A 13,342-nucleotide genomic window follows, 5' to 3' on the forward strand; every position below is an offset into this window, starting at 1 on the left:
TGCGTCCCGCCTTCCCAGCCCCCCTTCCCCGTTCGTGGCCTCCCTTCCTCAGCTGTGCTGGGCAGTTTGGACGGTCCTCCCTTGTCAGCTAGACTTTCGGGGAGGGATGGTGGAGTTTTAAGGTGGCTAGGAGTGCAGGGTACTACCCTCATTGTAGGATAAAGTTCATTTTAAAGTCTCAATATAAAAGAAAAAGGAAAAGAAAACAAGCTGTTCTCCCCTATCGATAGCCAAACTGAGGTGCGTCCAGTAATGGAGGAAGGGAGCGAAAAAGAAGTGTGTGTGTGTGTGTGAGAGAGAGAGAGAGAGAGAGAGAGATTGATACTAGGGCAGGCTTATGAACTTTAGAAAAAAGAAAAGTTGCCATGAGCCGATGGAAACTTTAGAAGCTAATGATGAGTAAGCCGGGGGCTGCGTGATCTCACTCCTCTTCTCATAATTACTAGGTTAACGGTGTGGCTCCGGTCGGGATGGAACGGGATTTGTTTACTGGGCCGGCGTATTTTTAGCTTGTCGGCTCACAAGGACCAGCGCTCTGAGTCTCTCTCTCCGCCTCTCTCTTCCCCTCCGTCTTTCCTTCTCTCTCTTCCTCTCTTTTTTTCTCACCTCCCCGCCCCCCCCCCCACGGTCTAGATAGTCTCTCTGGAGCCCAGGTGGCTTCTCTGGGCACAATACAGATATAAAAATTAAGTTCAAAGAAATTTTCTGTAAGAGATTCTCCCCAGCTCTTCAGGGAGTTTTCTTTTCATGAATGCAAAGGCAAAAATTAGTTGACTTTTAGTACATATATGTATAAAATGCTTTCTAGAAAATCCGAAACGGGTAATTGTTCAGTCTTTGGCTTCTCATACTGTATATTTAGATCTTAGAGGACGCAGGATCCCTTTGTCTTTCAACCTATTTCTAAAGAGGGAAAGGACAAAGTAGAGAGAAGAGGTAGTGATAAGGTGGGTCCAAAAGGGTAGCTAGTCCTAAATCTTTTAAAAACATTTTCTATACTGTATAACTTTAAAAAACAGAAACTTTCTTTCCTAATAAATGAGATTGCATTCTTGATGGCATGGAGAAGACAGCAGGGGCTTATGCTGGGTGCCTAGGGAGAATCAGACTTGTAATTAAACATTTGCTGTGCATAATTTACAAATGAATACATTATGGGCAAACAATTATACTCTTTGTCCTCATTGTTTTTCCGAGCCTTTCTTTTAAAGGTTAGTAACCAACCTGCTGTGCTCGTCTATTGATATTTTGAAGGCTGGACAGAACTGTAAAATAAATGAAATTGATGTTGCTCATCTGGAAGCTGAATACCAGTCCGTTCTAATTTCCACTAGCTACCCAGCATGCCTCAGAGCACCTCCCTGAGTTAGTGGCCAGTTACTATGTACTTAGAGATTACAAATGAATACACATATTAGCTCATGCTAGGAATAATTGAAATGATAAATACGCTGAAAAGATTTTCCAAAACTGAAATAGATTATTTTTCGATTTTTTCCATTTCGGATTATCAGCACCTTTCTACCGATAATCATCCATTAACATGAATAATTTAGAGTTGAACAGATATCCACTTTGGACAGTACGCATTCAAGCAGGAAGGAAAGATGGAAGGAAGATAGTTTCCAAACTATTACTATTTTTGTTGTTGTTGTTGCCTGCTTTGACTTATCCCTTTCATTTAATGCCAAAGACTCCCTTGTGAAAAAAAAAAGTAAACCTTTGCCAAAGAAAGGGCTGTCTACCGACTTGTATAAGGCAGGCTGACCAGTAATGAATGTTAATTACTAGTTGGACTTTGTGTAGTTAGTTACCAACAACGTGGAAATTTTCCTGAAGCTTTATTTCGTTAATCTCTTTCTTTTGGGACTCCTATTGAAAATGATTTAATTTGAAGGGTAATATCTAATTTTTAAAAACCACACATGCTGTTCCAGAGTCTGTTGACTATCAGTATTGTTTTAATTTATGAGTTAGTTCATGCCAATATTAGTGATGATATCTGGCAAATTCAATTCATATCTGTATTTAGCAACTTCCCCTAGTTGAACTACATGTGTTATTCCAGGGGTTAGGGGTGGGGATTGAAGGAGTGAATAAACTCTAGGAATAAGTGTAGGGCAGCCCAATAGCCCATCACTGTTTTCAGTTCTCAGAAGGCTTTGTTTGGAATTTTGAGATTCAATATATATGTAACCAAGTGAATTATGGTGGAATAACTCAGTATTAAAAATAAGTTTTCAGACTGTTACCGGGGCACTAAGTGCCACTTGTTGAAGTTTTAGAGCTCCTGAATGTCTCAAGCATGCTAAGTATGCTGGCAGAGGACTTTATAAGGGAGCACACGTTCTCCTTATGCCAGACATTCATCCCATCAAGGGAAAAATCCTGAAACAATGCTTTGAAGTGTGACTTCAGCAGTATCTTTCCTATGCAAACTTAGGAGCTGTGGAATGGCAGCCTGGAATCTTCTCAACAGCCCCGGATAAATCAGACAATTAAAATCTGTGTAACTAGAATGCAGATGCAGGACAGTTTTATCATGAATGCCTGAAATTAGTTGAGTTTTTAATATGATAGAAGAAGGAAGTTGATTTTTTTTTTTTAGTAATAAATGCTTGCTGCATAATGACTGAACACTCCTGTGGATAAGGCAGTTTCCAAGTGCCAGTGACAGGCTTTGGGGAGATATAAAAGATGTAAAAACAGGTGTTCTTGCCCTTGGGTCAAGGGTGATGTTGGAGAAGGCAGTATGTAAATGAGAAAGCAGACTATTATAAGCTTTAACATTTAAGAAAAAACATATAAACAAAACCAAGTTTAATGTGCTACAAATGAAGTATGTAGAGACTAGAAAATTCCAAGTAACAAAGTATGAATGAAGTAAATTAGGGAAGATTTCTGAGTCAGTAAAATTTGAAATGGACTTGGGAGGCTATGGATTAGAGTCATAATGAGGCATGGGCTATGGAGTTAGATGATCTTGGTTCAACTTGTGGTTCTGCTTTTTACTAATGTGACCTTGGGCAATTTACTTCTCCATCCTTATCTATATAATAGGTGTGAGCATTCAAATAAATAAAATAGTTAATCTGTGTTAGGAGTAAAAGGAGATAAAAGATCTTCTGGGCAGAAAGTATAGAATGTACAGTGTGCAATGATGGTATGAATGACTAAGTTGTGTTTGTGGGGAGAATAAATGAGAATGACTGGAGAGAATGTGGGTTGGTCAAGTCATGGGTAGAGCAGGCGAGAGGGTGGAGGGGACTCAGAGGCCAGACTCTGTTGGGTGTTGATGAAAGGGTCAATAGAGTCATTGTAGGTCCTTGAACAAAGGATGGATTTAATGAGAAGTATTGAGCCCTCTGATCTAAGAACTCAGGGACAAGGAGTCAGGCACCGGTAAATTGTGACTCTCCTACTTCTCCTCTGGACCATCCTGGCCTAAAGAGATCAGCCAGGAGACATAAGATTCATTGGAGAAATTTTTGTATTTACACACCTTACTCACCATGTTGAGCTCTGCTTGTGACTGTCTGATGTTGTACCAACCTGTGGGGAAGTCTCAAGGCTATGGCTGGATTCTCTTCAAGAGCTTATGGTAAGGGCAGTGTCATGTTTCCAGTGCATTGAACTTTCAGTTATCTCTGCTATTGAGCACTAGTTTAGGTAATTCAGAACTTCAGAAAGCAATTTCTTGGTTTGAAAATGCATTATTTAAAAAACCAGACTTATTTTAGTGTTTTGGGGATCATACTGATGAAATGAATTGGCATTTCTAAGCCTGAATTACCTGATAGTGAGGAAAGTATACTGATGGTGAAGAAACGTCAGTCTTGAATTAAAGATTTTGCCTCAGAAATTCATAAAATGAAAAGTCCATATGAGGGTAATTAAGACTGGGCTATACTGAGTATGTTAATGAAGACCAATTTCTTTTCAAAATCTGTGTGTGTCCAATGGGGCCGCAGGCTGTCTGCCTTATTCCTAAGAGCTATTGGTAGAAGATGCCTATGTTGCAGCCTGAATAAGTCTTTACTCACAATATCTGGAAGAGTCCTACTGGGTGATACTGCATTGTTGAAGATTAAGCTGGCTTTTTTGAAGGACTTGGGCTTTGTAGAGGCTCTTCAGATATTAGCTCCTTTGAAAATCTATTAGATTTTTCCTCCTGAAGTAAACTTGTTTGAAAATGTGGCCAATTTAAGAAAAAAAAAAAAAAGAAAAAGGAATGAGGAGAAGTCCACACTTAAGAAGTAAACAAAAAAACCACACAGCTGTTCTCCCATCCTTGTTCTTTCAGTTGACTTGCTTTCCTTCATCCTTGCCTACCCCTAGCCTTCTCATAATCATTACCAAACTATGTGCTTGTGATGTCATGGGCACAGGATTATTATTTACCACTTAAGTCAGGAGATTGAAGTATTTCTGAGCTAAAATTTAGAGGTGGAAAAATCAGGCATCTTAATTTATACAGTTTAGTTCAGGATTATTTTTAACTGTGTTTTTTAGGATTATCTCTTATGCCTTATACTATAAGAAATAGTTTTTGATAGGAGAGACTACTAAGCTGTTATTTTTAGTGACCTGCTGTGAATTTAGTTCTACTAAGTGGTATGGAGGATTAGGAAAAATGACAGTTTTCTGCCCTTGAAGAATTTACAGCCTAGTTGGGAGTAAGGGGAATAGGAAGGAATGAATACCTGTTGAGCCTCTTTATGTCAGAGAAAATTTTAAAATGCGAAAGTGTATTATCATTTGCATAATACAGACCTCATACCATAGGTGTTTTGGGAGAAGAGTACTCAAGTAGTTATGAGTGATGTCACAGAGGAATTGTCACTTACTCCAGATCTTAAAAAAAATTGTATTAGGTACAAGAAATGAAAATGAAGCAAATAACAAAAAAAATCATTTAAATTTGGAGCTGAGAGGGATCAAACAGAAGCCTGGGCACAGGAGTGTACTTGGAATGTTCTTGGGGCAGTGATGAGACTGACCTGAGTTGCAGTGAATAGTAGTAAAACACAGGTGGTTAGGATGGTCTGGAGCTATGTTTATAGAGGGTCTTAAAAGTCGGGCTTATAAGTTTAGATCTTAAACAATGGAAAATAGCTAACCACTGAGAATTTTTTTATTAGGATTGTAATATGATGATATTGGGAAATAGATTGGCTTGGAGGGAAGGGAGATTAGCAGCTGGGATGTGTGAGGTGATAAGGCCTGAGCTAGAGTTGTGGAGGGTGGGTTAAGGAGGGGAAAGAGTGACAAAGAGATTGTGATGGAAAAAATTGAAATCAGTGTGGGCTGGATGTGGAAGATGATGGAGAGTGATCAATCAAACATAACGATAGCATTTTAAGCCTGGGTTTCTGAGACACTGACTGGGGTAAAGAAGTTAGGGAGGTTTCCTCATTTCTTAGGGAAATATGATGAGTTCAGTTTGAGATGTTTTGGATTTAAAATGGCAATGAAACATCCAAATGAAAGGTGTTCCAGTTGTTAGAGAAGAGCCTACAGCTGGTGGAGAGGTGAGGGTTAATCATGCTTGAAAGTGTGGTTTTGCAGTTCATCAGCATAGATGTGGTAGCTGTAGCCAAGAAGATGAATAAGCTCTCTGAAGACTAGAGTTTAGGGAAAGAGCAGAAGGCCAAAGATAGTGGTACTGATAAATACTGCTATTCTCCACTCTTCAGGCCATCTTAATTGAGGTTTTCTGTCTCCTTTCATGTTTTCCGTTCCTCTGCTCCCCACTCCATCGAATATCCCTTGAATGTCTCTTGTAAGCGCTGTCTTAGGCACTAAGGAAGCAGATGAGTCAGACAAGATCTCAACCACAAGGGGGCTGTGGGTCTAGTGGGAGGAGAGAGATGTGTCAGTATATAGATGGAATGAAGTGTGATAGGTATTGTGATAGAGGTATGTCGGGGGCAGAGTGGGGGCCTAAAGGTCAGTTCTGCCTTGGACATTCAGAGGTTGGAAAGTGCCTCCCAGAGGAGATGATATTTGAGCTGAGTCTTGAAAGATGAGTTAAGGATATACCCTACAGATGAGAGAGAGAAGTACACTCCAGGCTGAGAAAACAGCATGAACAAAAGCTTAAAGGAACGAAACAGTCAGGCTTCTTCAGGTAACTTTTAAGTAATTATTATGGCTGGAGGACAGGGTTGGAGGGGAGGGAAGAGGCTGGAGAAGTAGGTAAGGCCGATCATGGACAGCTTTATCTTGTGCTACACTAAATGATAAGCCATTTAAAGGTTTTTAAGCATTGGGTGATAAGGTAAGTTTCATGTTCTAGAAAGATTATTTTGTTAGTGGTATATACAGGGTGTATTGGAGAGGAACAAAGCAAAAGACTTTTAAAATAACTTTATTATGTTTAACAGTAATACGTTTGTTGTTGAGTGATCATGTTTGTGGAATCATGGAATCAGAACTAGAGGGACTGTTACGCTTTCTTAGTCTCCCTCATTGATTTTCAAATGGAATACCTGAGATTTACTTAGGATCACAGAAGTAGTGAAGTGATAGCTTGGTCTGGAATTCAGTCTTCAGTGGCTGTAATGTGGTAGGTGATTAATAAATGTTAGCTCACTTCTCTCATTCAATCCTCACAAGTCCCGTTGCAGTGTTTGTTCCATTCTGCCACACTGCATTGAGCTAGAAGACAGAAGGACTTCTGTCGTTTCACTCCATTGTCCTTTTTACTAGTCCAAAGTGAACAGTGGAATTTTCCCAGGTCTGACTGAGGAAGATCTGTCCCGAGAGTACCATGGACAATAGGGACTTTGACCTGGGGCAGTTGGATGCCCTGGAGTGGAGTGAATAGGATGTTAGGATTCTTCAGCGATAGTGATTCAGATGTAGAAGAATGTCAAGGTATTTGTGTTATTGTGTGTGCAGATGTATTTATCTCTCCTGCTAAGTTGCCTTCAAGTTTTCTTTTAAACTTAATTTTAAATTGTACCAATGAAACTTTGGTAAAAGGAATAAGCTATGATAAATTGGGCACCGACAAAAAGTATATCTAAAAAACGAGATTTGTCATCATACTTGGATTCTAAATCTTTCTTCCCCATGTTTTTAATTTCATTGGATTTTCGTGAGGGTAAATTATTTGGGTTTAAAGTGCGAAGTGAGAGTTTGGATTTTGTGTTTTAGTCTTCTTTGCTGGAGAAGAACAGAACAGGATAGAGGACATCTTAGAGGTCCTTAGATTCCCCTGGGGAAAGTTGGGACATGAGGGGATGTGGAAGGATGGATGCCTTCCACTGGTAATTCTTCATCGAAACTTAACTGAATTATTATTTCTCTACTCCTTTCTCTGGGCTCTGTCAACATCTCCAGAGAAGGGCCTTGGATTGGATACTGTCCACTTTAGCAGAGCTGCCAATTCTTAATTCTTTCTCAAGTGGGCAAGGGTACATTTCGTTTTTGTTTATGAGTGTTTGGGGGAGGGGTGGGGAGAGAGGCGGCATAGAATAGCTACTCACAGTGAGTCTTTATCTGAACTCCTGTGTAACTGGAAGTTTCCTTGGCTTTGTTTTGGGGCAGATGACTTGGTTACAGGGCATTTAAGCTACGTGGGAAGGTGGTTCTCTCTCCCTTCAGTTATCTGACCTAGGATGGCAATAAAAACTTCCTTTCTGTCCATATATGTCAGCCTCCACCTCACTCTGTTCTAAGTGCCTTTTGTGCACACTAGGTGAGGGATCTGAAGGACCCTCTTCAGTCTAAAACTGAGCTTATCAACTGTTTGCTTAAAGTTTAGGGGAACCAACCTGCTCCTGATTATTTTTGTGTTAATGACTCCCCTATTCTTCCAGTCACCTGGCCCTTTCTTAATTAAAAAAGTTTGAATACTAAGATATTTTAAATATTTAGAAAAGTTCAGGGGAAAAAACCCTAACACAATTTTGAGCCCACAACCCAAATTTAATGGATATTAACATTTTGTCATATTTGTTTTAGATCTCTCACTGTCCTTAAGATATAAACTGTTAGGTATTAGATATAGCCAAAGTCCTACTCTGCATCCTTATCCCCTTCTTCTTTCTTGGGAAATGAATCCTGTTCTGAATTGTTATGTATCATTCCATTTCATGTTTTATACTTTAAAAAAATGTGTAATATAGACACAAAGAACATATAGGTTTATTTTGAAATCATAGATAGAGTCATATTGCATGTATATTTTTGCAACCTTTTCTCTCAACATTGTTTTTCACATTTGTGTACGTGTAGATCTAGTTCATTTAATCACCTAATCTTGAAGCCTTTTTCCTCCACTGCCCTCCCCACTTGCCTCATGAAATAATCCTACCCATCAGAGTCCCAGTTTAAACCCTGTCTTCCATGAAAACTTTCCTGTTTTTTTTTTTCTCCTGCAGGCTGTGATCTTTCCTACTTCTGAATCCGCCTGTCATTTTATCGGTACTGATCTGGTAGTAGTTGTATATTCTTGTATTTTAGTTTATTTGTGCCCTTAGCATGGCTCTTCTACTATACTGTGAGCTCCTTGAGAGCAGATAAGTAGTTTCTTTAATCTTTGTATCCCTCAGGGGCTTGCCACAGTAACTTAAACATAGTAGGCATTTAGTCGCTATTAGTGACTAAATGGTTAATTAATGAATAAAAAAATAAAGACAGTCCTTTGAGTTGGTGAACTGTTTAATTATGAGCGGTATAGTGGCCCTAATGAAAAATAAAGCTTATAAAGAAACATTCAGCACTGAAAATTATGTAGAAATGCACATAAAAGTTGAGAGCAGTCAAGACTAACTTCCTGTAGGAGATGAGAGCCAACATTCCCTGAGAAATGAAATAGGAATTGATTGGTGATATCATCCCAATGAGGAAACTCCTGGGAATTGATCCTGATGGCATTTGAGGCAATGTGCTCCTGTGGCCAGACTCATTTCACCAGCTATCAAATTCTGCTATTGTCATCAAGGTCTTGACACCTTCACTGGAGATTTATATTGGCATTGGGAAAAAGTAGCCCATCTGTTCACTTAATAAATACTGCTGAGAAACAGGAATTCTTAGGCCTATAAAAAAGAAAGCCTGAATAATGTACACATTAGTACATATATATGTACTTATACTTTTTTTTTTTTTTTTTTTTTTGCGGTACGCGGGCCTCTCACTGTTGTGGCCTCTCCCGTTGCGGAGCACAGGCTCCGGATGCGCAGGCTCAGCGGCCATGGCTCACGGGCCCAGCCGCTCCGCGGCATGTGGGATCCTCCCGGACCAGGGCACGAGCCCGTGTCCCCTGCATCGGCAGGCGGACTCTCAACCACTGCGCCACCAGGGAAGCCCTGTACTTATACTTTTAACAGCACCTTTTTTATTGATGAGACCAGATTGTATCTCAGCAAAATACTTTTAAGCTTTGAATTCTGGAATGTGTAGTACCAGTATAACATTGTTTAGGCCTCACGGAAGCCCTTCCCTCCCCCCACCAGGAAGAAATTAAATGTTAAGTTGAACTATAATGAAATTGCAATTTTAGAGGTAAAGTAAGTAAAATATCACCAATGGTTATTGCTTAAACTTATGTTTATGTTGTTATGTTAAACGGTTATTATGTTTAATGGTTATTATGTTAAATGGTTATTGCTTAAGCTTATACTTAATGGTTATTGCTTAAATTTAAACTGTGGTTAAACTTAACATGTCACGTCTTGATTTCCTATGGGGGTTCTGAAGAACATTATTATGGACCTTTCTGAGGGCTAATCCCAAATCTATTTATAATTCTAAAATGCACTTCTGAACTTTAATTTACAACCGATTATCTTTTGTAGTTATCTTTAGCTCAAATTTTTGATAAAATGTTCTTATTTCTCAGCACACATTTAGTATATTTGGGAAGGTTGTAGGGGAATGTGTGAAGGTTATAGGCCAGAGTACCTGGAAGATAAGGCTGAGATGAAAACTTATGCTGTCAGTAGCTACGTATAATTGATTGAATTGGCTTTAATGAGCTTACAGTTCCTTTGAGTGGATGACTACCCCACTATCCTTTCCTGCCCCCCTCATGTCTCGTTTCTAGTCTTGATAAGGGAGATCTGGTGGTGGGAAGAGAAAATGGCTTGTGGCCCTTGATTTTACTGATATTTGGAGACTTAACAGGGAAGAGGGTAAGAGCCCTCGCTCCTGGCATCAGATTCTTACCCATGGTTCCCCAAACAGTTCTTAGGATAAGAGCGAGGAGGAATGCAGAAGTCAGGAGAAAGAGCAAAGAAACAGAGTAGAGAGCGAGAGTTAGCAGAGGAACAGAAATGGGAAAAAGGGATATGTATAAAAATTTAAAGAGGTTCTGTTTCCTCTCACCGTTCAAAACCGCTTAGAATTCTTTATAAACCTTGTACCTAAACTATATCAAAGTTGTATCCAGGCCACATACCTACTTGGAAAACATCATATATAGATGTCAGCTTTGAAAGTATCAGCTTTGTGTTCTAAAATAATTCTTTGAAAAGTTAGGTCATTTTAAATGAGTTGGTCTGCTAGTGCCTTTTGAATCATTAATAACTGACTTCAAAGGAAAAGAAAAGAATCCCTCTGAGGCTTTAGAATGAGTAAGTCTTGATATTTACATGAAGATATTCCCAAGTGAGGAATGGAGGCAAGACAGTGGGAAAATATAATGCTACTAACAAAAATATTTTGGATAGCATGCTCTCATTTTAAAACTTTACTGCTCTAATGAGTTCCTTTGTGAGTGTTTGCTTTTATCTTCTTTGAACTAGGAGCTCACCTGGCTGAGTGTTTGGACTCTTCATTTTCTGAAATTTTCCATCAGTACTAAGGACAATATTATCTGATATGAAGAATACTTGGTCCCTGTTTACTGTCTAGGGATAGAGACTTCACACACTCCTCAGAATTCTGAAAATAGAATTTGAGAGTTAGACTTAAGATTTGCTGCATCCTAGTTTCTTTGGATGCCTAAAATAAATTCCTAGCTATTTGACACAAAGTGACCTCTCATTTTAATATTAAGTTCCTTCTCTCTCACATCATCTTTGTAATTTTTGGTAATATACTAGTTCATTATGGAAATTAAGATTGAAAAAAATCATCTACGCAGATTTCCCTTGATGTTTGCTGTCTGGCTGAGACTATAAATTCCTTTCTACTGAACACCTGCTGTGTACTGGAATTTGGACAAGATGCTCTAAGGAGATGCCAAGGAAGTGTTACCCAGTAAATAAACTAAACAAGTAGTAGGAGACTTGGCCCCTTGGGAATTTATATTCTGGGTTAAAATAGGACATAGTGTTATATATTTACACACACATATTTAGAAAAAAAGAAATACAGGCTATGTAGTATTATGTATAATCTCACATAGCATTTTAGAATGGAAAGGAAATTTACATATTGTCATCATTGTCTGGGTGAGGAAAATGAGGCCCAGAATATTTAAATGACTTGTTCAAGGTAGTTACCCTCAACAACAAACATTTTGTTAGATATCTGCCCTCTGAAAAGTTAGGCCTCAGGTATAGAAAGAGTTAAAGTCATCAAGAAGTTAGTAAGTTATGAAGACTGAATGTTTGCATAAAAAGATAAATAGTAATACAAAGTCATGGGCATTAGGTGTCAAGTGAGGGGTACAGTTATATACAGTTATACAGAAGTTTAGAGGGAGTGGGTAGGGAAAATTTTTACCCTTAGGATAATCTAGGCCTTAGAGAAGAGAGAAGACTGGGTAGTTACAGAGGGGAAACACTCGAAGTATGAGAACTTTGAGCTGAGTCCCTCTTGCTTGGGAGGCAGAACAAGTAGACATAGTGTTTCACCTAGGAGAGCAATGAGATTAATAAAGTTGGAGAGTTAGGTAAATTGGAGAGGGCCTTAAATCTCAGGCCGGGGAGTTTGGTTTATCCTTACAGTGAAAAATTCCTGAGCAGGGAATTGTATATATAAATTAGTATTTTAGGAAAACTGATTCAGCCGTGTGGTGTGAAATGGAGGAAGAGAGAGCAGTTAGAGGACTGTTACAAAAGAGTCTCTACAGGGGTGATGGGAATGGAGAAAGGGGAGAGATTCAAGTGATTTGAAGAAAACTAAATAGAATTTGGTAACTGCTTTTATGGGAAAGGGATAGATGAGAACAATGCTCATGTTTTTATTCTGGGTTATAGCAGTAGGGGAGCTGGGTTTGGTTGGTTTCTGATCTACTCTCCAAAGGGATACCCTGGTGGAAGCAAGCACTGAGTCTAGCCCAACACTCAGATAATACTGAATGCAAAGAGTTTAAGTGGCTGGTGTGCATGCCTTGTAAGTAGTGGAACTTGGTGTAGAGCCCATTCTTTTGACTGTTGTTCAGTGCTCTTTCTGTTATATCATACGGCTTACGAGGAGGTGGGTCAGGTGGTTAAAAACACAGAGCAAATGCCTGGAAGTGAAATGGGAAGTTGAAGACCACATTATGATGAGGTTTAACCACAAGCTGTTTCAGTTCTGCATAGATTTTCCTTATATTTAGGCGCTAAATGTGTATACTTCTGTCAGGTTCATAATGTAACAGTAATCTAGGTTTCTTAGAGCTATCTTCTTCTGAGTTTCACTTCTTCACAGTCAAGGAAAAAGATTCTTTCAGATTTTGGATTTAATTGCATATATTCTCTGACCGCCAATTTTCAAGATAAAATAGTCCTTCCCCCTGCATGTCGTTAGGTTGCTTTGGTTACAAACTATAGGTGAAGTAGCCTCAAAGGCCACATTAGTCTTTTTGGAGGAGGAGAGTTTTGGACCCAAATCTTCCAAGCTTATTTACCCTGTCAGCAGTTATGAACAGTTTCCTTACACAGATCTTATTACCTAAAAAGTGCAGTAAATACTGTGAATCAATAGGGTATTTTTGCTAATGGTGTGTTTTTAGAGAATTGAATGGCCTTCTGAAGAATTCTTTATGTTTTGTTTTTAAATATGTAGTCAGGCATATTTAAGAAGTGACTCCTTCTTACTCCCTTTTTTTTTCCCTTTCCTTTCCTTTCCTTTTCCTTTCTACCAGGCTTTTATCTATCTGGTAACAGATACCTGCAGATGCAAAATAGCATTTTCTGGATCAGCTAACACTATGTATCTACTATAAGGGTCTGGCACTGTTATGTAATTTCATCAGCCAAGATTAAATATTCCTGGATTTTATGTTGGCTCCCTTGTAGTCAACATATTCCATGGTTTGGCTTCTACAATTCTTATCCCATTTTAATCCTTACCATGACTACTCTTCTTTTATAACTTGTGACCTGCCTGGGGAATAAAGGGAAGAAAACTTTGCTATTTAATAGTGAAGACCCTACCCTGAGCTGTACTAAGTGTT

At 38.9% G+C, this 13,342-nt stretch overlaps 1 protein-coding gene across 2 annotated transcripts in view; it reads left to right on the forward strand.

The window, feature by feature from the left end:
* OTUD7B (OTU deubiquitinase 7B) overlaps positions 1-13,342 on the forward strand; it is a 53,719-nt gene that overhangs the window by 505 nt on the left and 39,872 nt on the right. The gene's annotated exons all lie outside the window — the stretch shown is intronic.

The sequence above is a fragment of the Mesoplodon bidens genome, assembly GCF_964165515.1.
Source record: "Mesoplodon bidens genome assembly, chromosome: 2".
NCBI lineage: Eukaryota > Metazoa > Chordata > Mammalia > Artiodactyla > Ziphiidae > Mesoplodon > Mesoplodon bidens.